Here is a 26,942-nt window from a genome sequence, read left to right on the forward strand (position 1 = left end):
TTCAATGACTGATGAACCATTAAAGGGGAGCACTAAACCGTCCCATTAAACAAATTAAACTTTGGACTGTAACTTAAATCAAATTAAAATTTGGTTGCCAGCAGTCATCAGCTCCACAACTATTTTAGTTGAGCACTTTAATCAAGTGTCCCCTGGCTAAAATGGGTGGGGAGGGGGCACTAAAACCGACAAACTTAAATAAATTAAACCTTGGACATGGTTCAAATTTAAATTTGGTTGCCAGGGTGATGATGCACTCCCTCCGGCGCCCACCTCTCGCAGAAGGCCGCGAGCGTACCGGTGGACACCATGTGCTCCATCTCCAGGGACACCCTGGCTCAGATGTAACTGCGAAAGAGAGGCAGGCAGTCATCAGCTCCGCAACTCTTGTGCTGAAACAAAAACAAACAGTAAATCAAAGTGCCCCCTTATTAAAAGGGGGGGGGGGGGGGCGGGAGACACTCCAACACTTTTCAAGTGCCCTTTTTTTTGTGTTTTTTTTTTAAAAGGGCACCGACAGGCAAATTATACAAGTGCCCCCTGACTGGGTGGGGGGGGGGGGGGAAACACTAAAACCCGGCAGTAAAACAAATTAAACTTTAAAACATATAAAATCAAATTAAAATTTGGTTGCCGGGGTGATGATGCACTTTAGTCCCGCAGGCGGCCACCTCTCGCGGAATGCTGCGAGCGTACTGGTGGACACTGCGTGCTCCATCTCCAGGGACACCCTGGCCCGGATGTAACCGTGGAAGAGAGGCAGGCAGTCATCAGCTCCATAAACCTGTGAGCATTCTCACCAGGTGCACACTTTACACTTTGAGTACCCAATGACAGGCCTTCATTTTCTGAATTCCCTTCCCCACCCCCCACCCCACCGGTTTAGAACAGATTTTCTTTTTGGCAGCGTCTCGTTATTGCACAAAAACAGGCCACTTGGCCCAACCGGGCTATCCCGGTGTTTGTGCTCCACACGAACCTCTGCCCACCCTTCCCCCAATCCCAATCCCCTATTTCCCGCTCCATTCGCCCCTCCCCCACTCCCACCGTGTACATCAAGCCATTAACTGCATCAATGGGGGAAAGTGTGGATGGACGTGGGGGGAGGGGGAAGAGGGAGGGGTGTAGATATGAGGGGGTGGGCGAGGGAGGAGGGATGGGGGAAAGAGGTGGAGTGGGAGGGGGGTGTGGATGGGAGAGGGAGGGGAGGGGAGAGAGGTTGGGCGATTGAAGTGTGTGGGGGGAGGGGATGTGGGTTGGAGGGAAGGGTGGGTGAGTGGGGGCGATGGGGATGTGGGTGAAGGGGGCCGGGAGTGATGGGGGAGGATGAAGTGGGTGGAGGGGAGAGGGTGAAGCGGGTCGAGGGAGGATGAGGAGTAGGAAGAAGGGGAGGGGACGGGACGCACTCTGTTCCCACCCTTCACTATAATACCTCGGTTTGTCACTGGCCCCACTCTCCCTGCTGTGGGGGCAGGCCGGTTTCACTGGGAGGAGGAGAAGCTGAGAATTGCACCGGGCTGAATCAGTGTGTCGACATGGGGCCAGGAACCTGTTAGTGAAACCAGATCACCAAGGTATTGACTGGAGGTGAACACATCACTCAGGAATGCTGCTGCCTGTGAGAATCTGAAATGATGATCTGAGGCAAACACTTGTGCAGAGTTTCATTCACAACTCCCCAGCGAGCTGAGTGGGTAAATGTGTTTAAAATGATTAAAGGATTTGATTAGGTCGATAGAGAAACTACCTCCTCTGCTGTGGGAATACAACATGATCTTAAAATTAGAGCCAGGCCATTCAGGGGTGATGTCAGGAAACAATTCTTCACACAAAGAGCAGTGGGAATCCGGGACAAGCTGTGGGTCAATTGGAGCTTTCAAGACTGAGATTGACATATTTTTGTTGGGTCAGGGTATTGAGGGATACGGGGCACTGGTGGTAAATGGAGTAGAGGTGCAGATCAGCCATGAACTAATAGAATAGCGGAGCAGTCGCAACAACAATAACAAACTGTATTTATATAGTGCCTTTTACATCGTTAAACATCCCAAGGCGCTTCACAGGAGCGATCATCAAACAAATTGTGACGCCGAGCCACACAAGAAGAAAAACCTGGACAAAGAGGTAGGTTTTAAGGAGAGTCTTAAAAAGGAGGAAAGAGAGGCAGAGAGGTTTAGGCAGGGAGTTCCAGCTGAAGGCACGACCACCAATGGTTGAGTGATTATAATCAGGGATGCTCAGGAGGGCAGAATTAGAGGAGCGCAGAGATGTCGTGAGGTTGTGGGTCTGGCGGAGATTACAGAGATAGGGAGGGGCAAGGCCATGGAGGGATTTGAAAATAAGGATGATAATTTTAAAATCGAGGCATTGTTTAACCAGACGCCAATGTAGGTCAGCGAGCATGGAAGTGATGGGTGAGCGGGACTTGGTGCGAGTTAGGACATGGGCAGCCGACTTTTGGATGACCTCAAGTTTATGTAGGGTAGAATGTGGGAGGCCAGCCAGTAGTGTGTTGGAGTAGTCAAGTCTAGAGGTAACAAATATAGAAACATAGAAATTAGGTGCAGGAGCAGGCCATTTGGCTCTTCAAGCCTGCACCGTCATTCAATAAGATCATGGTTGATCTTTTAACCTCAGTATCCCTTTCCTGCTTTCTCTCCATACCCCTTGATCCCTTTGGCCGTAAGGGCCATATCTAACTCCCTTTTGAATATATCTAACGAACTGGCATCAACAACTTTCTGCGGTAGAAAATTCCATAGGTTAACCACTCTGAGTGAAGAAGTTTCTCCTCATCTCGGTCCTAAATGGCTGGCCCCTTATTCTTAGACTGTGACCCCTGGTTCTGGAACTCCCCAGAAACGGGAACATTCTTCCTGCCTCTAACCTGTCCACTCACGTCATCATTTTATATGTTTCTATGAGATCCCCTCGCATTCTTCTAAATTCCAGTGGATACAAGCCCAGTCGATCCAGTCTCTCCTCATAAGTCAGTCCTGCAATCCCAGGAATCAATCTGGTGAACCTTTGCTGTACTCCCTCAATAGCAAGAATGTCCTTCCTCAGATTAGGAGACCAAAACTGAACACAATATTCCACGTGTGGCCTCACCAAGGCTCTGTACAACTGCAGTAAGACCTCCCTGCTCCTATACTCAAATCCTCTAGCTATGAAGGCCAACATGTCATTTGCCTTCTTCACCACCTGCATGCCAAACTTGAATGACTGATGTTCCATGACACCCAGATCTCGTTGCACCTCCCCTTTTCCTTCTGTCACCATTCAAAGGCATGGATGAGGATTTCAGCAGCGGATGAGCTGAGGCAAGGGCAGAAACGGGCGATGTTCTGGAGATGGAAATAGGTGGTCTTAGTTATGCTGCGGATATGTGGTCTGAAACTCATTTCAGGGTCAAATATGACACCAAGGTTGTGAACAGTCTGGTTCAGCCTCAGACAGATGCCAGCAAGAGGGATGGAGTCAGTGGCTAGGGAATGGAGTTTGTGGCCGGGACCAAAGGCAATGGCATCAGTCTTCCCAATACTTAATTGGAGAAAATTTCAAGACTGTTCTCCGCCTCTCTGCCATTCTCTCCTCCTTTAACACGCTCCTTAAAACCCATAGTGGATTTGCAGGATCTTGCGCAGGCAGCGTTGGTGGTACTTCTCCAGCGCTTTGAGAAGTCTGCTGTATATGGTCCACGTCTGAGGCATATAGAAGGGCGGGTATCACTACTGAGGAGAGATTCACCAGACCAACATCCTCAGCATTGAAGCACTGACCACGTTCGACCAGCTCCGTTGGGCGGGCCACTTTGTCTGCATGCCTGACACAAGACTCCCAAAACAAGCGCTCTACTCGGAATTCCTAAACGGCAAGTGAGCCCCAGGTGGGCAGAGAAAACGTTTCAAGGACACCCTCAAAACCTTCGATAAAGTGCAACATCCTCACCGACACCTGGGAATCCCTGGGCAAAGACCGCCCCAAGTGGAGGAAGAGCATCCGGGAGTGCGCTGAGCACCTCGAGTCTGGTCGCGAGAGCATGCAGAAAACAAACACAGGCAGCGGAAGGAGCGTGCGGTAAACCAGTCCCACCCTCCCTTTCCTGCAATAACTGTCTGTCTCACCTGTGACAGAGACTGTAATTCCCGTATTGGACTGTACAGCCACCTGAGAACTCACTTTTAGAGTGGAAGCAAGTCAACCTTGATTCCGAGGGACTGCCGATGATGATGAAAACCCACAACCTCCCGAGATGTCTGCGCTCCTCTAACTGTGCACTGTTGAGCATCCCAGATTATAAATCGCTCAGACTCAATGCCCCAGGGCTAGTGAGGGGAAATCTGCCACGGTTGGTGCTATGGATTGACCTCTGCTGGACAGTACACGTGTGTGTACATGTGTGATTGAAGGTGCAGAGGTTGGGCGGGGAAGGCTGTGCTCTGTGGGCGTGGACCTTAGGTTTGATACACTGGCGAGGGACAGGGAGTCAGTGTAGCTCAATAATGATGGAAGGACAATGGGCTTGTGTGACTTTGTGTGGGAAAGGCTATGGACAGTGGCGTTTTGGACAAGTGAATGTTTATGGAGGGAGGGTTGGGAAGTTATGAAGGAAGATGGAGGAGAAATCCAGGCTCGAGGTGATGGATGCGTGGATCGGAGTACCGGTGGAGGTGGGCTGGATGTTCAGGTCCAGGGGGCAATAGGATGTGGGATGACTCACAGCCTGAACGAGCTGCCAGGGAGGGGATTGGGCTCGGTGGCGAAGGGGAAGTGGGTTTACATGGCAAGGGTGGTTAGCTGGAAAGTGGTCTGGCTTATCCACAACTTACTGTCAGACAGACAGAGGTGGTCGCAGGGAGTGGTGGCGAGGCAGAGCTAAGCAATGTGGGGAACATGACCCACCCACCCGTCAACCTACGGACAATGGCACTGAGGGGCTGCAGTAGATGAGGAAGAGGAGCATAGGGGAAGGGGGGAAAGGGGGAAGAGGCGGTGGGCAAGGATGGATCGTGCAAAGGTTGGAGGAGCAAGCATTACTGGGGTCACACTGGCTGTCTTGGGACAGGTGGCGGGGGGGCAGTCCTACACAGATAGAGTGTCGCACAGAAACAGCGTCATCCAGAAACCGTGACTAAACAGCACGAGCTGTGTACACCAGCGACATGCCCATACATTGTTACAGTGGAACAAGGCTGCTCCAGCAATTGGAGGTGGGAATGAGAGAAAGAGAGAGAGAGAGAGAGAGAGAGAGAGGGAGAGAGAGAGAGGGATCGGAGAGCACGTTGATGTGTTTGGAATAACTTTACCCATCAATTCCTTGTTATATTGAGAATGTCAGCGCTCCCAGTGGCTTGTCAGATTCCCCGGGGGTGAAAGTGGTCTTCGGGCAGAAATGCAAAACAGGCGATTTGAAGTCAATGGAAGAGAGTTGGGTGGGGTGTAACCATTGCTGCCGAGTAGCTGCTCCCCCCCACTTCAGTCTGCACCACCCATATTTTCACTGAATAATGATTTCCAAATGGTTCTTCCTCTGAGCCCTGGTGTGTTTTTTGCTTGTCTAGTTTTAATTGTCATCATGTGATAGATCAGGTGGATTTTCACCGTGCCTCCTGGGTGTAAATTGGGTCAGCAAATTTAAATTTCTATAGAAATACAATTAGGGCAGTTTCTATATCTGACACTCCATCCCCAACACTAGGTTTGTACTGGGTCAGTAAGCTGAAAACCTAGTCCTATATACCCTAAAGTATATCAGTCCCAGGCGGGAAGATGTGGGCTAAATTCCGCAGATTCTCTAGTTATCGTCTTTGACAAAACATTAACCCGAGGCCCCCATCTGATCAGCTGGATGTTAAAGGTCCCATGGCGTTGGTCAAAGGTTGGTGGGGAGTTTTAAAAAAATTAGCATTTTTTTTTTTTTTTTTAATTGGTTCCTGGGACATGGGCGTCGCTGGCAAGGCCGGCATTTATTGCCCATCCTTAATTGCCCTTGGAGGTGTCAGTGAGCCACCTTCTTGAACCGCTGCAGTCCGTGTGGTGAAGGTGCTCCCACAGTGCTGTTAGGGAGGGAATTTCATGATTTTGACTCAGTGACGATGAAGGAACGGCCGATATATTTCCAAGTCAGGATGGTATGTTACTTGGAGGCGAATGTGGAGGTGGTGGTGTTCCCATGCACCTGCTGCCCTTGTCCTTCTAGGTCGTGGGTTTGGGAGGTGCTGTCGAAGAAGCCTTGGTGAGTTGCTGCAGTGCATCTTGTAGATGTTAGACACTGCAGCCAGTGGTGGAGGGAGTGAATGTTTAAGGTGGTGGATAGGGTGCCGATCAAGCGGGCTGCTTTGTCCTGGATGGTGTCGAGCTTCTTGAGTGTTGTTGGAGCTGCAACTCATCCAGGCAAGTGGAGAGTATTCCATCACACTCCTGACTTGTGCCTTGTAGATGGTGGAAAGGCTTTTGGGAGTCAGGAGGCGAGACACTCACCTCTGACCTACTCTTTTTGCCACAGTATTTATGTGGTTGGTCCAGTTGAGTTTCTGTTCAATGGTGACCCCCAGGATGTTGATGGTGGGGGATTCAGCGAAGGTAATGCCGTTGAATGTCAAGCGGAGGTGGTTAGATTCTTGCTTGTTGGAGATAGTCATTGCCCGGCGCTTGTGTGGCGCGAATGTTACTTGCCACTTATCAGCCCAAGCCTGAATGTCTAGGTCTTGCTGCATGCCGGCACGGACTGCTCCATTATCTGAGGAGTTGCAAATGGCACTGAACACTGCAGTCATCAGCGAACATCTCCACTTCTGACCTTATGATGGAGGGAAGGTCATTGATGAAGCAGCTGAAGATGGTTGGGCCCAGGACACTGCCCTGAGGAACTCCTGCAGCGATGTCCTGGGGCTGTGATAATTGACCTCCAACCACCACAACCATCTTCCTACAGTGCCCGTCATGACCTCAGGATGTTCCAAAGCACTTTACAGCCAAAGAAGAACTTTTGAAGTGTAATCACTGTCGTAACATAGGAAACATGGCAGCCAAGTTGCGCACAGCAAGCTCCCACAAATAGCAATGTGATAATGATAAGCCTTGCTCAAAGAGATACATTTTGAGAAGGGGCTTTGAGGAGGAGAGGGAGGTAGAGAAGTTGAGAGAGGGAATTCACAGTATGGATCTGAAGGCAACGCCCACATTGGTATTTCCATTTTTAACAGAAATATGAAAAGGTTTATTAAATTAAAAATAAGTTTATTGCCCAGGTTAGTTGAATCTATGTAATGATTACAGTCTGGGTGTGGAACTCTGTCCCACAGCTAAACTATCCTTGAATAAACCAGCCTCCCTCCAAACTTGTGGCTTCTGTTGCTGAAGGTTTGGACTTATCCTGAGTTATGTCCAGCCATGTAGCTGTCAGTAATAAATTCCAGTGCGGTGGAGCCCTGGGCTACATGTCGAGGCATTGCTAGCTGGGATTATATTACACAGTGCACTGCAGTGCTCTGATCGCAAAAAGCACATCTGGTCAGAAAGGTGCAAAAACATTTCCTACTTTCAAAGATAAATTCAACCCCAGGCATGACAACTCACTCCCGACCACACCCTGCACATTGCAAACTAATCCCACTGCTTCAACACCTTCCTTTGAGTCGTGAGTTCCGAGAGGTCGGTGAGGATTTCAATTCTGACAAGTCGGGAGGTCGGTCAGTCGGGAGGTCGACGTGTCAGTAAGGCCCCCTCCCCCCCTCCCCCCGAGGTCGGCGAGTTGGGAGTTCGGTGGCCTCGGAGGTCGATGAGGTGAGTTGGTAAGTAGCGGTCTTTTTATTATGTCTGTAATGTACCTATGAATGACTCCATGAGGCAATGTGTTGTACTCAAACTGTAGTGACTTTGGTCCTTTATTCCAAACTCCAGAGTGAGGCAGCCGCATGGTGGCTCCCCTTTTATACAACCCTTACCACCAGGGCAGGAAACCCCGGTCTCCACCAGTTACACCCTCGAGTGGTGCCAGCATGTATATACACAGTATAAACCTTATTGAAAAGTCTCCAGCTTATGCAACTATACAGTGACTACACAGAGTATGTCTATAGTCTGCATATATAACACTTCTCTATTTCTTTTAGGTTGGGAGTTCGGAGGCCGAGAGGTCGGGAGGCCACTGAGGTGAGTTAGTAAGTATCTCTCTTTTCTCTATTTCTTTTTAAGTTGATTTTAAACTAGATAAGGTTAACTAGAGGGATGGCAGTGCAGCTCAGTCCCCTGGAGTGCACATCCTGTGGCATGTAGGAAGTCCTGGATGCTTCACGCAGCCCAGACAACCATGTGTGCAGGAGGTGTCTCCAGCTTCAACTGCTCGAGCTCCGTGTTTCGGAGCTGGAGCAGGGGGTGGAGTCAATAAAGTGCATCCGCGAGGCTGAGAACTACGTGGATAGCACGTATCAGGAGGTGGTCACCCCACAGCTTAAAGGCGTGCAGGTAGAGGGGAAGTGGGTGACCACCAGACCTAGTAAGTGTGCTAGGCAGGTAGTGCAGGAGTCTCCCCGTGAGTCCATCTCGCTTTCAAACCAATATTCACTTCTGAGTATCGGTAAGGATGATGGTGCCTCTGAGGAGTGCAGCCAGAGGCAATTCCAAGGCACCACGGGTGGCTCAGCTGCACAGGGGGGAGGGACGAAGAACAAAAGAGCCCTAGTGATAGGGGATTCTATAGTTAGGTGAACAGACAGGCGTTTCTGCGGCCGTAGACGTGACTCCCGAATGGTTTTGTGCCTCCCTGGTGCCAGGGTCAAGGATATCACAGAGCGGACCAACAACATAGGTAAAATAAGGGATGAGGTCCTACAGGAAGAATTCATGGAGCTAGGAAGAAAATTAAAGGGTAGTACCTCAAAAGTAGTAATCTTTGGGTTACTACCAGTGCCATGTGCTAATGAGTATAAGAATAGAAGGATAGAGAGGACGAACACGTGGCTGGAAAGTTGGTGTGGGGGAGGGCTTTAAATTCTCAAGGCATTGGGACCGCTTCTGGGGGAGATGGGACCTGTACAAACTGGACGGGTTGCACCTTAACAGCGCTGGGACCAATATCCTCACGGAGAGTTTTGCTAGTGCAGTTGGGGAGAGTTTAAACTAGCTTGACAGGCAGATGGGAACTTGAGAACAAATTCAAAAAGGAAAGGAAGTAAGCTGAAATTGGATAGCAAGAATCTAAAAAATGAATCTGTAAGACAGAGGAAACAGGGTTTAGTGTGTAGTAAGCAAGGAGATCTTCCTGTGCTGAATGATATATACTTTAATGCAAGGAGGAGTATAGCGAATAAGGCGAATGAGCTAAGAGCACAGGAATATGACATTATAGCCATTACAGAAACATGGCTGAAAGAGGGGCAGGTTTGGCAGATCAATATTCTTCGCTACAGGATTTTTAGACAAGACAGAGAGGGGGGGGTAAAAGGGGGAGGGGGTGTTGCAGTACTGATTAAAGAAACTATTTCAGCAGTGAGGAGGGATATGTTAGAGGGATCATCAAATGAGGCCAATTGAAAAATAACAAAGGGGCAATCACACTGCTGGGCGTGTATTATACACCCCCAAACAGTGGGAGGGAGATAGAGGAGCAAATATGTAGGGAAATTGCTGTGAAGTCTAAAAACCATAGTAATAGTAGGGGATTTTAACTATCCTAATATTGATTGGGACAAATTTAGTGTGAAGGGTATAGAGGGTGTGGAATTCTTGAAATGAACTCAAGAGAACCTTTTTAGTCAGTATGTAGTAAGCCCAACACGAGAGGGGGCGGTCTTGGATTTAGTTTTGGGGAATGAAACTGAGCAGATTGAAGGAGTATTAGTGGGAGAGCACTTGGATGCCAGTGACCATAATTCAGTCAGATTCAAGTTGGTTATGGATAAAGACAAGAATAGGCCTAGAATAAAATTCCGAATTGGAGAAAAGCTAATTTTGCTAAGTTAAGGAGTGATTTGGCCATAGTGGACTGGAAACAGCTAATTGTGGGTAAAACAGTGGGAGGCATTTAAGGAGGAGATTCGGAAGCCTCAGTCCAAACATGTGCCCTTAAAGAAAACGGCTGGGAAAAATCATTCTAGAGCCCCCCTGGATGACTAGGGACTTACAGGTGAGTATTAAGAAAAAAGGGACGCTTATGTCATATATCAACAGCTAAATACTATAGGATCTTTAGAGGAATATAGAAAGTCAAGAGGCGGAAGATGTTGGCAGGGTTCTTAAATAATTTGCATCTGTTTTCACAAAGGACGGGGCAATGCAGGTACTGCGATCGAGGAAGAGTGTGATATCCTGGATGAAATAAATATAATGAGGGGGAAGTATTAAGGGGTTTAGCAGCTTTGAAAGAAGATAAGTCTCCAGGCCCGGATGAAAAGCATCCCAGACTGTTGAGCGAAGAGAGGAAATAGCAGAGGCCTTGACCATCATTTTCCAGTCCTCTTTGGATCTGGGCATGGTGCCAGAGGATTGGAGAACTGCTAATGTAGTACCCTTGTTTAAGAAAGGAGAAAGGGATAGGCCGCGTAATTACAGGCTTATCAGCCTAACCTCAGTGGTGCAAAAATTATTGGAAAAAATCCTGAAAATCTGGATAAATCTGCATTTGGAAAGACAAAGATTAATTAGGGACAGTCAGCACGGATTTGTTAAGGGAAGATCGTGTCTGACTAACCTGATTGAATTTTTTGAGGTAACCAAGAGGGTTGATGAGGGTAGCGCTTACAATGTAGTATATATGGACTTTAGCAAAGCTTTTGATAAGGTTCCACGTGAAGGTTAAAGCCCATGGGATCCAGGGCAAAGTGGCAAGTTGGATCCAAAATTGGCTCGGAGGTAAGAAGCAAAGGGTAATGATTGCTGGATGTTTTCGTGACTGGAAGGATGTTTCCAGTGGGGTTCCACAGGGCTCAGTATTGGGTCCCTTGCTTTTTGTGGTATATATCAACGATTTAGATTTGAATATAGGGAGTATGATTAAGAAATTTGCAGATGACACTAAAATTGGCTGTGTGGTTGATAATGAAGAGGAAAGTCATGGACTGCAGGAGGATATCAATCTACTGGTCAGGTGGGCAGAGCAGTGGCAAATGGAATTTAATTCAGAGAAGTGTGAGTTGATGCACTTTGGGAGGACCAATAAGGAAAGGGTATACACATTAAACGGAAGGCCACTTAGAAGTATAGATGAACAGAGGGACCTTGGAGTGCTTGTCCACAGATCCCGGAAAGTAGCAGGCCAGATGGATAAATTGGTTAAGAAGGCATATGGAATGCTTGCCTTTATTGCTAAGGCATAGAATATAAGAGCAGGGAGGTTATATTTAAATTGTATAATACTTTGGGGTTAGGCCACAGCTGGAGTATTGCGTGCAGTTCTGGTTGCCTTATTATAGGAAGACATGATTGCACTAGAGATGGTGGAGAGGAGATTTACTAGGATGCTGCCTGAAATGGAGAATCTAGTTATGAGTACAGATTGGATAGGCTGAGTTTGTTCTCATTGGAACAGAGGAGGTTGAGAGGAGGCCTCATTGAGGTGTACAAAATATTGAGGATAGTAAAGGTCTATTTCCATTGGTGGAATGGTCTATTTCGAGGGGACATAGTTTTAAAGGTGGTTGGTGGAAGGTTGAGGGGGGAGTTTCTTTAAGCAGAGTGTTGTGGGGATCAGGAACTCGCTGCCTGGAAGAGTGGTGGATGCAGAAACCCTCATCACTTTTAAGAGATGGTTGGATGGGCACTTAAAGTGCAGTAACCTGCAGGGTTATGGACCTAGAGCTGGTAATTGGGATTAGACAGGATGACCGTTTGTTGGACGGAGCAGATATAATGGTAAGTACTGCAGGGAATAGAATAGAGTCAGGGTGATCTCCTGGACTAGATTAGATTGCCTGGATGAGTCGGAGATGAATTTTCCCAGATTTTTTCTCCCTAAATTGGCCTGGGGTTTTGCCTCTCCCAGGAGATCACATGGCTCCAGTTGGGGTGGAGTGTAGAATGTTTAAGTATAAGGGGTATCGCAGTTGTGTGAGGCGGATTGGTTGCTCTTTGCCTTTCTGTCATTGTTCATAGGTAACCTTTAAGGCTGCTGACCAAGGACTGTGTGGCTCTTTGTTGACTGGCACGGACACGATGGGCCGAAATGGCCTCCTTCTGTGCTGTAAATTTCTATGTTTCTATGCCGACAGAGCTCCTGCCCATTCCTCAGCAGCACTTCACGTTGCTACAAACCCAGGGATGGTGGGCCGACATTTCAGCCCCATAGTGGGCTGGTCTCCGCTAGCTTTGCTCAGAGTCAGCTGCGAGGAGACGCTGCTCTGTGTCACCAGCTCGGCGACACCGTGATGCACAAAGTATCATTCTACTGTGAAGAAGCAGCTGGGTTGAACTTGGAATGCACCTTAATGGTCAAAGTCTAGGTTACAGGAGCAGTACTGAGGGAACGCCGTACTGTCAGGGGGAGGGGGCAGGGCAGTACTGTGGGAGCGCTGCACTGTCAGGGGACAGTACTGAGGGAGTGCTGCACTGTCAGAGGGGCAGTATCGAGGGATTTTTTGCACTGTCCTTTATGGCATTGGCTCCCAGTCCTGCTGTGCCTCAAATTAAAAATTCTCATCCTTATCGGGGCGGGGGGGGCAGGGTAGTACTGTGGGAGCGCTGCACTGTCAGAGGACAGGGCAATAATGGAGGCATGTGAAAAAGGAATGGCAGTAGTTATGGGGGATTTTAACCTACATATCGATTGGTCAAATCAAATCACAGGGGGTAGCCTGGAGGAGGAATTCATAGAATGCATACGGGATTGTTTCTTAGAACAGTATGTAACAGAGCCTACAAGGGAGCAAGCCATTTTGGATCTGGTCCTGTGTAACGAGACAGGAAAAATAAACGATCTCCTCGTAAAAGATCCTCTCGGAATGAGTGATCACAATATGGTTGAATTTGTAATACAGATTGAGGATGAGGCAGTTGTGTCAGAAACGACTGTACTATGCTTAAACAAAGGGGACTACAGTGGGATGAGGGCAGAGTTGGCTAAAGTAGACTGGAAACAAGGACTAAACGGTGGCACAATTGAGGAACAGTGGAGGACTTTTAAGGAGCTCTTTCATAATGCGCAACAAAAAATATATTCCAGTGAAAAAGAAGGGCGGCAAGAGAAGAGATAACCAGCCGTGGATAACCAAGGAAATAAAGGAAAGTATCAAATCAAAGACCAATGCGTATAAGGTGGCCAAGATTAGTGGGAAACTAGAGGATTGGGAAAATTTTAAGCAAAAGCAAAGAATGACTAAAAAAGCAAAAGAAAGGGAAGATAGATTATGAAGGTAAACTTGCGCAAAACATAAAAACAGATAGTAAAAGCTTTTACAGATATATAAAACGGAAAAAAAAGAGTGACTAAAGTAAATGTTGGTCCCTTAGAAGATGAAAAGGGGGATTTAATAATGGGAAATGTGGAAATGGCCGAGACCTTAAACAATTATTTTGCTTCCGTCTTCACAGTGGAAGACACAAAAACCATGCCAAAAATTGCTGGTCATAGGGATGTGGGAAGGGAGGACCTTGAGATGATCACTATCACTAGGGCGGTAGTGCTGGACAGACTAATGGGACTGAAGGTAGACAAGTCCCCTGGTCCTGATGAAATGCATCCCAGGGTATTAAAAGAGATGGCGGAAGTTATAGCAGATGCATTTGTTATAATCTACCAAAATTCTCTGGAATCTGGGGAGGTACCAGCGGATTGGAGAGCAGCTAATGTAATGCCTCTGTTTAAAAAAGGGGGCAGGCAAAAGGCAGGTAACTATAGGCCGGTTAGTTTAACATCTGTAGTGGGGAAAATGCTTGAAACTATTAAGGAAGAAATAGCGGGACATCTGGATAGGAATAGTGCAATCAAGCAGACGCAGCATGGATTCATGAAAGGGAAATCATGTTTAACTAACTTACTGGAATTCTTTGAGGATATAACGAGCATGGTGGATAGAGGTGTACCGATGGATGTGGTGTATTTAGATTTCCAAAAGGCATTCGATAAGGTGCCACACAAAAGGTTACTGCAGAAGATAAAGGTACGCGGAGTCAGAGGAAATGTATTAGCATGGATAGAGAATTGGCTGGCGAACAGAAAGTCGGGATAAATGGGTCCTATTCCGGTTGGAAATCAGTGGTTAGTGGTGTGCCACAGGGATCAGTACTGGGACCACAACTGTTTACAATATACATAGATGACCTGGAAGAGGGGACAGAGTGTAGTGCAACAAAATTTGCAGATGACACTAAGATTAGTGGGAAAGCGGGTTGTGTAGAGGACTCAGAGAGGCTGCAAGGAGATTTGGATAGGTTAAGCGAATGGGCTAAGGTTTGGCAGATGGAATACAATGTCGGAAAGTGTGAGGTCATCCACCTTGGGAAAAAAAAACAAACAGTAAAATGGAATATTATTTGAATGGGGAGAAATTACAACATGCTGTGGTGCAGAGGGACCTGGGGGTCCTTGTGCATGAATCCCAAAAAGTTAGTTTGCAGGTGCAGCAGGTAATCAGGAAGGCAAGTGGAATGTTGGCCTTCATTGCGAAAGGGATGGAGTACAAAAGCAGGGAGGTGTTGCTGCAACTGTATAAGGTATTGGTAAGGCCGCACCTGGAGTACTGCGTGCAGTTTTGGTCATCTTACTTAAGGAAGGATATACTAGCTTTGGAAGGGGTACAGAGACGATTCACTTGGCTGATTCGAGAAATGAGGGGGTTACCTTATGATGATAGATTGAGTAGACTGGGTCTTTACTCCTTGGAGTTCAGAAGGATGAGGGGTGATCTTATAGAAACATTTAAAATAATGAAAGGGATAGACAAGATAGAGGCAGAGAGGTTGTTTCCACTGGTCGGAGAGACTAGAACTAGGGGGCACAGCCTCAAAATACGGAGGAGCCAATTTAAAACCGAGTTGAGAAAGAATTTCTTCTCCCAGAGGGTTGTGAATCTGTGGAATTCTCTGCCCAAGGAAGCAGTTGAGGCTGGCTCATTGAATGTTTTCAAGTCAAAGATAGATAGATTTTTAAGCAATAAGGGAATTAAGGGTTACGGGGAGAGGGCGGGTAAGTGGAGCTGAGTCCACGACCAGATCAGCCATGGTCTTGTTGAATGGCGGAGCAGGCTCGAGGGGCTAGATGGCCTACTCCTGTTCCTAATTATGTTCTTATATGTTTAAATCCCTCCATGGCCTCACCCCTCCCCATCTCGAATGGCTTCTAACCCTACAACCCTCAGATCTCTCAGCTCCTCTAATTCAGCCCTCTTGCACAGCCCTGATTACAAATCGCTCCACCATTGGTTGCCGTAGCTTCTGTTGGCTGGGCTCCAAGCTCTGGGATTCCCCTCCCTAAACCTGTCTCTCTACACCTCTTTCCTCCTTTAAGGCGCTTCTTAAAACCTACCTCTTTGACCAAGCACCTGTCCTAATATTTCCATATGTGGCTCAGTGTAAAATTTAGTTTGATTTACAATCCTGTGAAGCCTCTTTGAATGTTTTACTACACTAAAGGCACTATATAAATAGAGGTTGTTGTTCGAGATCACGTCTTTCACCAGTCGGCCCTCAGCCTCTCGCTCCCACTAATTTAAAGAGAGCTAGAATATAAATATTTAAACATCTTCAGCAGCTGGTGCCTAGTGTCTCATTTCACAAAGTGATACCAACAAACCGTGGGGAAAATTATTCAGGTTAATAGGACTTAACTCTGTCAGTCCGAGTCATGTGATAGTTGTGATATATTCACAGAGCACAAGCACACAGAGCTCCTAACATGGCAGGCAGCTCTCCCGGAAGCCTCCGGAATCTGCCTGGTTCTGTTTATTATTAACTCTACACAATACGTCCACATCCACATCCACAGTGTGGAGCTACAAACATTACAAGCTTCTCCCTCCTTAATAAAGAAGTTATTATAACAAACATCATACATAACTTTCATGTTTATACAAAACACAGGATATAAACTTATTTTTTTCCATATTTACAAATTTAACTTTACCACTTGTTTTCTGTTTCGAAGAGGACACCTTCGCTCTCGAACAGAACCTTCCAAACATGGTGTCGAATCTAAACTCATTCGAGGCTCATCCTGAGGAACGTTTTCCTCCACAGAATTTCCTTGATTTTCATTTGAACTCACTAACTTCAGGCTCTTTGTTTTCCTGACTCGGACTCAGACTTTCATTCTGATTCTCTCCTGGAATTATTTCCAGTACATTGGATTTAGGGTTTGCTACTGGTGCATCAAAACTATCTGATGAGTCAGAAATAATTGAATTATTCCCACCTTCAACTCGTTCCATGTCTGTAGGTAAAATATCAATATGAACAAACCTAACCTGTCCATTATCAAACACCTTTACCAAATATGTGCGAGGATCACATATCTTCACCATTCTTCCTGGTAACCACTTTAACCATTTATGGTGATGGTTCTTCACTCTCACCTTCTGGTTTAATTCACACTTCTCTCTTTTACTCTACCTCTATCATGATTCTCTTTCAGTCTTAATTGTGTCTCTTCTACGGACTGTGCCAAATTTGGTTTTAACAACAAGAATCTGGTTCGTGGCTGTCGTTTGAGAAACAACTCTGCTGGTGTTCTACCAGTAGTTGTATGAGGAGTATTTCGATATGTAATCAAAAAAATTAGCCAATTTGTAATCCAATGACAACTGTCATTTCCTTGGATTTGGATCTAACATTTGTTTTATGAGGACATGTTTTACGATTTGTACAGTGCGGTCTACTGCACCATTCGAAGCAGGATGGTATAGTGGAACCTTGGTATGTTTCACACCATTTCTGCTCATGAATTGTGCAAATTCTTCTGAACGAAATTCTGGCCCATTATCTGAAACAATCTCTTCAGGGAGGCGAGAAAATAATTTTCGTAAAATGTCCAATGTTTTACTTGTTGTTATTTTCCACATTGGAAACACCTCAACCCACTTCGAATGGCTATCACAATGAACAATTGTTGTCCTTCTAACTCAGCAAAAATCAATATGTAGCCTTTGCCACACCCTGGGAGACAATTTCCATGGTTGTAACGGTACTGGTGGTGGTTGCTTGTTTACCGATTGATAAGTCGTACACTGACTCACGATGTACTCTATATCTTTATCAAGACCTGGCCACCATAAATAACTGCGTGCAAAACTCTTGGTCAAGCACATTCCCAGGTGCTGTTCATGGAGGTCCCCTAATAATTTGGACCTGAATTTATTTGGTATAACCACTCTTGCACCCCGCAATCTTTATCGACTGATAATTCATTCCGACGAATGAAGAATGGATGTGTATCTTTGTCTGTTACCTGGGTTGGCCATCCATTTGCAATATACTCATACACCTTTGACATCACTGGGTCACGTTTGGTTGCTCTACCAATCTCTTCAGCTGTGACTGGCAGTTCATCAATGTATGAAAAATAAAACACTTCTTCCCTACCGGATGTAACTTGTGATGGGGAAGGCAATCTAGACATTGCATCAGCATTACTGTGATCAGCTGACCATCTGTATTCAATATCATATGTATATGCTGACAAAATCAAAGCCCATCTCTGCATTCGGGCTGCAGCTAATGTTGGAACTGGGGACTTTGGATGGACGATTGCTGTTAGGGGCTTATGGTCCGTAACGATGGTAAACTTACGACCATACAAGTATTTGTGAAACTTCTTGACCCCAAAAATTAATGCCAAAGCTTCCCTTTCAATTTGCGCATAATTACTCTCACTGGCACTGAGAGTGCATGAAGCAAAAGCAATTGGTCTCTCCTCCCCACTACGTGATACATGAGAGATCACTGCCCCAACTCCATACGGAGAGGCATCACATGCTAGTTTAATTTCCTCAGATAAGTCATAGTGAACTAACATGGTGCTCTCTACCAATTTGCTTTTACACTCCTTGAATGCTGTATCACATTCTTTTGACCAGTTCCAATGGACCCGTTTTGTCAAAAGTTCATTCAGTGGATGTAATACTGTAGCCAAATTTGGTAGGTACTTCCCATAATAGTTCAAAAGATCCAAGAATGAATGAAGTTCAGTGACATTCCTGGGAGTGGTTGCATTTCTAATTGCATCCAATTTTTCCATGTTTGGATGTAAACCATCTTTGTCTACTCTGTACCCAAAGTACTCCACTGAGTTTTTAAATAAATCACACTTACGAGCAGACAGTCGTACTCTGCTTCTCTAGCCGTTTGAGCATTTCATTCAATATGTTATTATGAATTTGACTATTTGGTGCTGAAATTAGTATGTCATCCAAATAACATACTACCCCTTCAATACCTTGCAAAATCTGGTTCATCACCCCTTGGAATATGGCAGGGGCGGAAGACACTCCAAACGGTAGCCTATTAAATTGATATAGGCCTAGATGAGTATTTATAGTCAAACATGACTTAGACTCCTCATTTAGTTCAAGCTGTAAGTAGGCATTCGTAAGATCCAGTTTTGAGAAGATCTGACCACCTGTCAGTGTTGTGAACAAATCTTTTATATTTGGCAATGTATTGGGGACATTACCCTCTAGAAACTGGTTTATGGTTACTTTATCACCACACAACCTTACCTTACTATCGGACTTAGGTACAACAATGGGTGTAGCCCAATTACAATCGATCTATCTTACAAATAATGTTTTGTCTCTAGTCTTTTGAATACTTGCTCAACTTTCTCCTTGAGTGCATATGGTATGGGACGTGGCTTGTAGTAAACCGATCTACAGTCCTTCTGTACCCTGACACTCGCCTTGAAGCCTTGGATTGGACTGCCCGTTTCGCAGAACACCTTCAGATACTTCTTGATAACCTCATCCGTTGATGAAAATCTCGCTTCCACACAGAAAATCTTACTCCAATCCAGCTTCAGTGAGCTCAACCAATTTCTTTCTAGTAAGGCAGACTTGTCTTCTTTCACTACTATTAGAGGCAAGTTCTGAAATTGATCTTTATATTTCACCGGTACGGTGATACGACCTACCACAGGAATTTTCTCTCCCGAGTAGTCTCGCAGCTGTATCTTGGATTTCTCCAGTTGGAAATCACGCAATTTGTCGAGGTACTGCGCCTACACTCACGGATGCACCCGTGTCAATTTCCATTGGTATCTTGAATCCCGCAACATCTATGTGGATTTTGATGCTTTCCGAATCGCTGCCCATTAACCTCGTGCTCCTGATGTGTAACTCTAACATCTCCTCGTCCTGTTGTTGTTCTTCCATGCTATGTAGTCTCTTGGGATTTCTACTCATAGCTTTGAACGCTGGACTCATAGCTTTGAAAGCTGGTTTACCCTTCAGTCGGCATGCCTTCGCAAGATGCCCAGTCTTCCTGCAGAAGAAACACTCTGCCTTCACGTATGGACAACTTTGAGCAATGTGTTGACCCAGGCACCTGTAGCACGACTTCGACGCTCTTAGAATTTCCAGTTTCTGAGACTTTGGGCCCCCACCGTCTTTTACTTGGAACCTGATTTACCTCGGTTGACTGACGACCGTAATTATTATTTAATTCTCGGGAATATTGTTCGGCCATGCCCATCAACCTCGCTGTCTGACAGTAATCTCAAAAGTCAAGTCATCCGTCATCAATAACTTCCTTCTGATCACATTATTTTTCACCCCACAAACAAAACGATCCCGTAATGCTCGGTTTTGAAAGTTTCCAAAATTACATAGATAGCTTTTTTAATGCTACGACGTAATCACTGATACATCAGACTTTTGATTCCGAATCCCAAAACGATAGCTTTCAGCAATTCCTAACGGTTTGGGGTTATAGTGCCGCTCCAGCTTCATTAAAATTTCTTTAAGCGTCGTGTCCTTTGGCTTGTCAGACACAAGCAGATTTACAAGGGTTTTGTACAATGCTGGACCCACCTCCGATAAGAAGAGCGCTTTCTTACGTTCCAATACAGCCCGGTTCTGGACTGCATTGTCTGGAAATTCGATTATGTTATTTGCAGTGAAATACATTTCTAACCGATCCACATACGCTTTAAAACGTTCCCGGTCGTGTCTATAGTCCCCCAAAAGTCTGATTATACCTGCCATTTTAATCTCTAGCTGTTCACACTGTATTTTACCTTGGATTTCGTAGCTTTTCCCCCCCCAAAGACAGAAACTTCCAAAGTCTCTGTCGGCTGGCTGAATCCTTCCCCAACAAAATTTAAGCTTTAAATTCATCCGAAAAATCCCATCTCATTGCCAAATGGGATATATTCACAGAGCACAAGCACACAGAGCTCCTAACATGGCAGGCAGCTCTTTCGGAAGCCTCCGGAATCTGCCTGGTTCTGTTTATTATTAACTCTGCAGTTGCAGTACACAATACATCCACTTCCAAAGTGTGGGACTACAAACATTACAAGCTTGCAGACATTACAATAGTCTTCATTTATCATCTCGTACCAGACATATCCCATGTAACGGGCCAGTGATCACCAATACCCCACCAATATCCCGCGGAAACAGCATGCTATAGACAGAGCTAAGCGATCCCACAATCAACGGATCAAATCAAAGATCTGCAGTCCTGCCACATCCATTTGTGAATGGTGGTGGACAATTAAACAACTAACAGCAGGTTGTCGCTCCATGAATATCCCCATCCTCAATGATGGCGGAGTGCAAAAGACCTTCAGCCAGAAGTGCCGAGTGGATGATCCATATCAGCCTCCTCCTGAGGTTCCCACCATCACAGAAGCCAGTTTTCAGCCAATTCGATTCACTCCACATGATATCAAGAAATGGCTGAATGCACTGGATACAGCAAAGGCTATGGGCCCCGACAACATCTTGGCTGTCGTGCTGAAGACTTGTGCACCAGAGCTAGCCGTGCCTCTAGTCAAGCTGTTCCAGTACAGCTACAACACTGGCATCTACCCGACAATGTGGAAAACCACCCAGGTATGTCCTGTCCACAAAAAGCAGGACAAATCCAATCCAGCCCCATCAGTCTACTCTCAATCATCAGCAAAGTGATGGAAGGCAACAGTGATATCAAGCGGCACTTACTCACCAATAACCTGCTCACCGATGCCCAGTTTTGGTTCCGCCAGGACCACTTGGCCCCAGACCTCATTACAGCCTTGGTCCAAACATGGACAAGAGAGAATTACAGAGGTGAGGTGAGAGTGACTGCCCTGGACATCAAGGCAGCATTTGACAGAGTGTGGCATTAAGGAGACCTAGTAAAACTGAAGTCACTGGGAATCGGGGAAAAACTCTTCATTGTCTGTAGTCATACCTAACACAAAGGAAGATGGTTGTGGTGGTTGGAGGTCAATTATCACAGCCCCAGGACATCACTGCAGGACTTCCTCAGAGCAGTGTCCTAGGCCCAACCATCTTCAGCTGCTTTATCAATGACCTTCCCTCCATCATAAGGTCAGAAGAGGGGATGTTCGCTGATGATTTGCAACTCCTCAGATAATGGAGCAGCCCATGTCCGCAAGCATCAAGACCTGGATGACATTCAGGCTTGGGCTGATAAGAAGCAAGTAACAATTGTGTCACACAAGTGCCAGGCAATGACTATCTCCAACAATCGAGCATCTAACCACCGCCCCTTGACATTCAACGGCATTATCATCGCTGAATCCCCCACCATCAACTTCATAGGGGCCACCATTGACCAGAAACTTAACTGGACCAGCCACATAAATACTATGGCAACAAGAGCAGGTCAGAGGCTGGGTCTTTTGCAGCGAGTGTCTCACCTCCTGACTCCCCAAAGCCTTTCCACTATCTACCATCCACAAATCAGGAATGTGATGGAATACTCCCCACTTGCCTGGATGAGTGCAGCACCAACAACACTCAAGAAGTTCAACACCATCCAGGACAAAGCAGCCCGCTTGATCGGCACCCCATCCACCACCTTAAACATTCACTCCCTCCACCACCATCTACAAGATGCACTGTAGCGACTTGCCAAGGCTTCTTCAGCAGCACCTCCCAAACCCATAACCTCCACCACCTAGAAGGACAAGGGCAGCAGGCACATGGGAACACCATCACCTGCAAGTTCCCCTCCAAGTCACATACCATCCTGACTTGGAAATATATCGGCTGTTCCTTCATTGTCGCTGGGTCAAAATCCTGGAACTCCCTCCCTTACAGCACTGTGGGAGCACCTTCACCACACGGACTGCAGCGGTTCCAGAAGGTGGCTCACCACCATCTTCTCAGGGCAATTTGGGATGGGCAATAAATGCTGGCTTTGCCAGCGACGTTGACATCCCATGAACGAATAAAATTTAAAAAAATCTCACTATACCTCATCAATACTACACCAATACTGCCCCATACCCCATCATCCAGAAGCAAAGGAAGATGGTTGTGGTGGTTGGAGGCCAATAATCTCAGCCCCAGGACATTGTTGCAAGAGTTCCTCAGGGCAGAAACTACAGCTCCTTCATCAATGACACCCCCCACTCCTCCCCCCCCCCCCCCCCGCCGCCATCATTCTCACCAGGCACAACGGCAAACTGTGGGTTTGACCTGGTAAACGGGGACGGAGTGTTTCCAGTGATCAGTCACCAGATAGTATAAGCTTAAAATCATTAGCAAAGGAATGAAGGGAGAGGTTTGGAGAATTTTATTTTATGCCAAGGTTTGATAAAGACCGTCCAGAAAAAACAGGTTTTTAAAAAGTGAAGTGGATATATATTTGTAAAAGAACATTTTTAAAGTGTATGGAGAAAGTGCTGTGGAATAGGACTAAATGGATCACTCTATCAGAGAGCCAGCATAGGTATGCTGGACCAAACTGCCTCCTTCTGTGCTGTAAATTGATATGGTTGGATGGTGATTGGATTGCTGGAAATCTTTTCACAGTCGGAAGATCTCACACACCCACCATCTGCTTTGCCTCAATCCTGGTCGCTGCATGGTGAGGGGTTCATGTCGATCCAGGACGTTCGTTTTAATCATTTCCCGACAGCCGCTTTATGCCTTGAGAGACCCGTGCCACAGCTGGTGGTCCCGGACACGTGAGTCCCGAGTGGCACGGACACAGTCTGCCGGGGCTAGTCATAGCTCAGCATTTCCATCTCTCGCTGGTTTACGCAGCGAGTTGTTATGATCTGGAACACGCTGCCTGAAAGGGCGGTGGGAGCATATTCAATAGTGACTTTCAAATGGGAATTGGATAAATACTTGAAGGGAGAAAATGTGCAGGGCTGTGGGGAAAGAGGAGGGGGGAGTGGGACTGATTGGATCGCTCTTTCAGAGCTGGCACAGGCACGATGGGCCGAATGGCCTCCGACAGTACAATGTGATTCTATCAGCCTCCTTGGTGACTGATTTAAGTGGTTCCATCATGTTTTATGAGCTGCGTGAGATCAGTCCATTGGGAGCGGCCGATGTTGGCACATATCGGTCAGCCATGGCTCAGTGGGTAGCACTCTCGCCTCTGAGTCAGAAGGTTGTGGGTTCAAGTCCCATTCCAGAGACTTGAGCACAAAACTGTAGGCTGACACTCCAGTGCAGTACTGAGGGGGTGTTGTTGGAGGGGCAGGACTGAGGGAGTGCTGCACTGTCAGAGATGCTGTCTTTCGGATGAGACGTTAAACCGAGGCGTCTGCTCTCAGGTGGACGTAAAAGATCCCACGGCACTATTTCGAAGAAGAGCAGGGAGTTCTCCCCGGTGTCCTGGGGCCAATATTTATCCCTCAATCAACATAACAAAACAGATTATCCGGTCATTATCACATTACTGTTTGTGGGAGCTTGCTGTGCGCGAATTGACTGCCGCATTTCCCACATTACTACATTCCAAAAGTAGTTAATTGGCTGTAAAGCGCTTTAAAGGCGCGGTATAAATGTTAGTCTTTATCTCACTAGGCACAACAGCCTTGCTGGTGATCTTCGTTTTCGAGCCTAACCTTGACAAGACTCGTTCTGCCCCTTCAGTGCCTGCTCCAGACCGCAGCCCAACAGCCGCACACAAACATTGCAGCAACTCATTAAACAACATATCAACCACAGATTAGCCAAGTCAGCAGACAAGCAGTAACATTTACTTCTCGCTGCGAAAATCTAATAAAACCCACTGATAACAGACCTGCATAAATTCGTGCTGCATGTGATTGAATTAACACTTGTACTGAGCACTGAGCAGTTCTGGGGCTCCCGAGTCTAACAAACTTACCGTGCCTGCAAATCTAACGGCCGTTTCTTCAAAGTACTTTCACACACGAGCTGGAATGCGTGGACACACTTCATTTGCAGTGGATAAAAATTGAAAATATTGGAAAGGTTCATGTCCCGTCTGAAACTGAGCCCGACACACCCCAGGCTACGAACCAGGGTCTAGATCAGTCAGCTGATTGCACATCGTGCAGTTATAGCGACAATAAAACTGATCAGAGCTCGGGGCTAAGGGTGGGGAGAAAATGTAAAGTGGAAAGTGATCGGGGGTGAGATGGTGAGTGTGAGATGGTGTGAGTGATGGTGAGAGGGTTAAAGATTCCGGGAGTTTCTGCAACTCACTGCCCTTCCCCCATTGATCGACCGGTGTCCTTTCACATGAGATCATCTCCCCAAAATAGCAACAATGCTTTTGTTATGCGAAACTAATTTTGTGACTTTGAAAGGGGAAACGACGATTAATTCTGGTAATGCTTCAGTGATTCACCTGCTCTGGGCTTCAGTAGGTAGCCGCTGGAACAATGAGAACAGCAACATCCAGACTCACATTTAACAGCAACATTTTATTTTGCTCCTTAACACCAATGACGAGGAATTAAATTAGGCCGAGCTCGTAGAGAGTCACCCAGAGTGCGATTGACAAGCGCACAATCTCTCCGTGACCCCTCACCATGGAGACACGATCAGACGGCCGGGGGTGGGGAATGCCCTGCCTCCGAGTGCGGCTTTACACAGCCCTGGTGTCCGTGTGAGCGGGCAGGGGGGTGTTGCTAGCATAGAAACATAGAAACATAGAAAATAGGTGCAGGAGCAGGCCATTCAGCCCTTCTAGCCTGCACCGCCATTCAATGAGTTCATGGCTGAACATGAAACTTCAGTACCCACTTCCTGCTTTCACGCCATACCCCTTGATCCCCCGAGTAGTAAGGACTTCATCTAACTCCCTTTTGAATATATTTAGTGAATTGGCCTCAACTACTTCCTGTGGTAGAGAATTCCACAGGTTCACCACTCTCTGGGTGAAGAAGTTTCTCCTTATCTCGGTCCTAAATGGCTTACCCCTTATCCTTAGACTGTGACCCCTGGTTCTGGACTTCCCCAACATTGGGAACATTCTTCCTGCATCCAACCTGTCCAAACCCGTCAGAATTTTAAACGTTTCTATGAGGTCCCCTCTCACTCTTCTGAACTCCAGTGAATACAAGCCCAGTTGATCCAGTCTTTCTTGATAGGTCAGTCCCACCATCCCGGGAATCAGTCTGGTGAATCTTCGCTGCACTCCCTCAATAGCAAGTATGTCCTTCCTCAAGTTAGGAGACCAAAACTGTACACAATACTCCAGGTGTGGCCTCACCAAGGCCCTGTACAACTGTAGCAACACCTCCCTGCCCCTGTACTCAAATCCCCTCGCTATGAAGGCCAACATGCCATTTGCTTTCTTAACCGCCTGCTGTACCTGCATGCCAACCTTCAATGACTGATGTACCATGACACCCAGGTCTCGTTGCACCTTCCCTTTTCCTAATCTGTCACCATTCAGATAATAGTCTGTCTCTCTGTTTTTACCACCAAAGTGGATAACCTCACATTTATCCACATTATACTTCATCTGCCACGCATTTGCCCACTCACCTAACCTATCCAAGTCACTCTGTAGCCTCATAGCATCCTCCTCGCAGCTCACACTGCCACCCAACTTAGTGTCATCCGCAAATTTGGATATACTACATTTAATCCCCTCGTCTAAATCATTAATGTACAATGTAAACAGCTGGGGCTCCAGCACAGAACCCTGCGGTACCCCACTAGTCACTGCCTGCCATTCCGAAAAGTACCCATTTACTCCTACTCTTTGCTTCCTGTCTGACAACCAGTTCTCAATCCACGTCAGCACACTACCCCCAATCCCATGTGCTTTAACTTTGCACATTAATCTCCTGTGTGGGACCTTGTCGAAAGCCTTCTGAAAGTCCAAATATACCACATCAACTGGTACTCCTTTGTCCACTTTATTGGAAACATCCTCAAAAAATTCCAGAAGATTTGTCAAGCATGATCTCCCTTTCACAAATCCATGCTGACTTGGACCTATCATGTCACCATTTTCCAAATGCGCTGCTATGACATCCTTAATAATTGATTCCATCATTTTACCCACTACTGAGGTCAGGCTGACCGGTCTATAATTCCCTGCTTTCTCTCTCCCTCCTTTTTTAAAAAGTGGGGTTACATTGGCTACCCTCCACTCGATAGGAACTGATCCAGAGTCAATGGAATGTTGGAAAATGACTGTCAATGCATCCGCTATTTCCAAGGCCACCTCCTTAAGTACTCTGGGATGCAGTCCATCAGGCCCTGGGGATTTATCGGCCTTCAATCCCATCAATTTCCCCAACACAATTTCCCGACTAATAAAGATTTCCCTCAGTTCCTCCTCCTTAATAGACCCTCTGACCACTTTTGTATCCGGAAGGTTGTTTGTGTCCTCCTTAGTGAATACTGAACCAAAGTACTTGTTCAATTGGTCTGCCATTTCTTTGTTCCCCGTTATGACTTCCCCTGATTCTGACTGCAGGGGACCTACGTTTGTCTTTACTAACCTTTTTCTCTTTACATACCTATAGAAACTTTTGCAATCCGCCTTAATGTTCCCTGCAAGCTTCTTCTCGTACTCCATTTTTCCTGCCCTAATCAAACCCTTTGTCCTCCTCT

The 26,942-nt window shown here is 46.5% G+C and overlaps 1 protein-coding gene across 5 annotated transcripts in view; it reads right to left on the reverse strand.

Moving 5' to 3' along the window:
- Nucleotides 1-26,942, reverse strand: part of rassf7a (Ras association domain family member 7a) — a 74,187-nt gene that overhangs the window by 41,914 nt on the left and 5,331 nt on the right. For 2 of the 5 annotated variants that reach the window (XM_070899442.1, XM_070899440.1), the window contains exon 1: nt 24,232-24,449. The exons of the other annotated variants lie outside the window; for them this stretch is intronic. The gene's annotated coding sequence lies outside the window, so the exon portion shown is untranslated. Of the gene's footprint in view, nt 1-24,231; nt 24,450-26,942 lie in introns of those variants that run through there. 5 annotated transcript variants of the gene reach the window in all.

This window comes from Pristiophorus japonicus, chromosome 14 (genome assembly GCF_044704955.1).
Source record: "Pristiophorus japonicus isolate sPriJap1 chromosome 14, sPriJap1.hap1, whole genome shotgun sequence".
NCBI classification, from domain to species: domain Eukaryota; kingdom Metazoa; phylum Chordata; class Chondrichthyes; family Pristiophoridae; genus Pristiophorus; species Pristiophorus japonicus.